Raw genomic sequence first — 3,416 nt, 5'->3', positions numbered from 1 at the left:
ATTTTATTATTATTTTATTATTTTATTTTATTATTATTTTATTATTTTATTTTATTATTATTTCATTATTTTATTTTATTATATCATTATATAATTTTTTATTAATTTATATATTATACTATTAAATTAGCGATATCTCAAAATGTTTAATCACAATTTTTTCAAAAATTTTCATTCGATCGCATCCAATTAATAGGATACAAAATAACTTCTTAAAATTGTTCCTCCATTTTTTCAATTTCATTCTTCAAAAAAAGGAAAAGAAAGGAAGAAAAGGAACGTTTAGAAATCGAAAATCGTTCCCTCGGCGTTACTCACCGCTGTTGAACAAACGGCGGTGATGATTAAAAATACACGACTCGCGAGGATTGTTCGGGCGGAACAAACGGATGTTATAAAATATTGAAAAGGAGGTGGTGAAAATTTGGCGGTTCTCCGTACACGTTGTTTGCCTTATCCCCGTTTAAACAATCACCACGAATCGTCGCTATTATCCTGACGCGATCGCCGCGGCTGAAAAGCAAATTGCCACCCGTCCCGCCAAAATTGATTTCCCTCCATTGAATCCATCCCATCCCTGTTTTCGAATCTCGCGCGGTTAATTGAAATCCAAGCTTCTCTTGGACAGAAAAAAAGAAATAAAAAATAAAGAATGGGAAACGATGGAGGACAATGAAGGCTGTTTTCACCTTTTCTTCTTCTTCTTTCCAAATCAAACTTCACGTTTCACTGTCGTTGTCTGTTACAAAATCGGGTGACGCTTTCGTGCGAAATCTTTTGTGCATCGAATCGAAAGAAACTTTTTTTTTTTGGAGAATTTTTAAGTTTCGATCCATCGGTTTCTATCTTTCTTTTGAATTATTATTTTTTTTTTAGTATCTTCCGTTTATAATCTCAAGATATTCGAAGAATGTTCAATTGGAATGAAGAATATATGAAAAATATTTGAGTATATATTTCTCTTTTAATTGAATACTTTCTTCGTTAAATAAAATATATCTGATATAATTTTAGGTCTATCTGTATAAATCTAAAATAATTTCCAAAATATAATTCACGTTATAACAATAGATGAACAAATAATTCTTTACCTTTTATTTTCTTATCTGTATAAAAATATAATTTCTCATAAATTATTCCAGTAACATTATTCTATTTCTAAAAACTATTTTTCCTAAATTTTTCAAAATAACTTTCAACTATGTTAACACCACGAACAACGATCATACGTACACGTCTCTCCACGTAAAACGAACGAGAATCATTTTTGCGCGAACGTTTTCCTACAATTTTCTTCCATCGTGTAAGGAAGATACGCGCATAAACTTTCGACTTTACACACTTGTCTTCTTCTTCTTATTATTACTTTTTCCTTTTTTTTCTCGAGAGAGGCCACGCCTCGATACGTCTCGATACTTGTCCAACGATACATTTACGCCCGTTTCGAACATCTTTCCAGTGACTTTTCCTCAATGGTTGTTAAATTGGAAAAGCAGAAATACGCGAGGCAGTGTCTACCCCTTTCCACGTTGAAATGCACGAGTTATTTCGAGTATTATTGGGCTTTGATGGCGCGCATGAATTTTAAAGTTTCGAATAAAAGCTGTTAAACGGGAGGCTGTTTAAGGCGAAATGACCGGAGTTTTTAACACATTGAGAGATAAAAATGCGGGAGGGAGGAAGGGGAAATGTGATATCCGTGAAAGGTGGTATTGAATTTATCGAAATGGAATATCGAATGAAATATTTTGGTGGATATTTTTTAGGGAAGAAATTGATCTATTCGAATGTTTTGAAAATTAGTAAAATATTTTAAAAAGATTATCCCTTGTAAATAAATATCCACGGTCCACGGTGTTTTACTCGTAAAATAAATTTAATTACGAGGCATTAAAATCATCGAATATTACACGATATTTAATATTATTAAAATATTTAATGCTATAATAATTATTTCAATATTACTTACTTTCGTAGACGTTTATGCAAATTCATCAGACCAATTAAATTCCTAATTATGGAAATGGAATTTAAATAATAAATACTCGATTCATTCTCCAAATAACACGATACAATATCTATACTTCATGTTTAAATGTTTTATTTATTTTATCCTTGTATATTTCTCATAATGTCCATTTACCCGTTCGTTCTTCACTTCACAACGTCTAATGAATGAAAAATATATATATACATGTATTTTTTTTTTTTTTTTTTTTTTTTTTTTTTTTTTTTTTTACGAATAAAACGAGATGCAAAATCGTTAACCGAATTGAGAATAATGATGGAAATTCGTTCTCGTGTTTCAGGTATCGGCGAGTACGGCTGCCACAACCAATTTCTGTAACACGTAAGTTTAACCACGATATTTACAACGAGATTTAATTGACGGAATACTGGCCGGTCAAATATCGAGCAACGACAAGATTAATAAATCACGTAACTTTAGTTTCCCGCTAATGCGCCGTTTTACGATCGGCTCATTGCCACCAAGTGCGTCATAAAGAATCTAATAAAATTCATCCGTCCCGGATATACTGTCTTCGTATGAATTCGTGCCAGATAACTCCGTTCGTTTGTTTCTCGTTTTCTCGTTCGAACGATTTTCTTTTTTTTTCGAGAAAGAAAAGTAATTCGAAGAGAAGAAAGAATTTCACGGAATGATTTTTAATTCTCGTAGCCTCGTATCGAGCTTGTGGCAATTTTTAATTATATTTATATGGCAACATTTTTACAGATATTCGAAATATTTCTGAAAAAAGAAAATACTTCGTAAAGAATTTTTAAATTATAATACGATATGAAATCGATTTCCTTAAAGATTCGATTCCCTTTGTCGTTGGGAGAAAAAAATCCAATGATCAAAATCCTAAGAGAAAATAATTAAAAGAATCATCAATTTACAAATTATCATAACGTGGAACGTAACAAAAGAAAAAATAAATAAATAAATAAATTCCTTCGATAATACTCGATAAACGAATCACCATAAATCAACAAAAGAAAAATAATACGTATTTTCCAAATAAAATTTTCAATCGAAACGTCGACTAGTTGAAATAGTTAAAAAATACTCGTCCACGAGCGGATGAAAGAATCCAAAAAAAAAAAAAAAAAGAGAAAAAAGAAATTGAAACACATCGACATCAAGAAACGAAAACGAAGAGAGAGAGAGAGAGAGAGAGAAAAGAAACAATTTCAGGTCTGGAGGGAGGATTACCTAGCTTTTGGAAATATTTGTGTAACCCAATTTGTAGGAGAGACGAGGAAAGGAGGGGAGGGGAGGGTTTTTTTTTCAGAGGCTAAGAATTTCCACGGTGTATTTTTTTAAAGCAAACAAACCAGAGTCGTTAACCGTTAAAAAAATCTGGACAAAAGCGTTCTCTGGAAAGCGTTCCAGAAGCGATTTGGAATTT

At 31.6% G+C, this 3,416-nt stretch overlaps 1 protein-coding gene across 7 annotated transcripts in view; it reads left to right on the top strand.

The window, feature by feature from the left end:
- The window catches only part of LOC102680125 (uncharacterized RNA-binding protein C3H8.09c-like), a 323,287-nt gene that overhangs the window by 107,176 nt on the left and 212,695 nt on the right, over positions 1-3,416 (top strand). For all 7 annotated transcript variants that reach the window (XM_031510950.1, XM_031510948.1, XM_031510952.1 and 4 more), the window contains one exon: positions 2,310-2,350. The gene's annotated coding sequence lies outside the window, so the exon portion shown is untranslated. The remainder of the gene's footprint in view (positions 1-2,309; positions 2,351-3,416) is intronic.

Source organism: Apis dorsata, unplaced genomic scaffold (genome assembly GCF_000469605.1).
Source record: "Apis dorsata unplaced genomic scaffold, Apis dorsata 1.3 scaffold_269, whole genome shotgun sequence".
Classification (NCBI taxonomy): Eukaryota; Metazoa; Arthropoda; class Insecta; order Hymenoptera; family Apidae; genus Apis; species Apis dorsata.
Note: the sequence above shows the minus strand (reverse complement) of the source record. Positions and strands in the feature narration are given on the sequence as shown.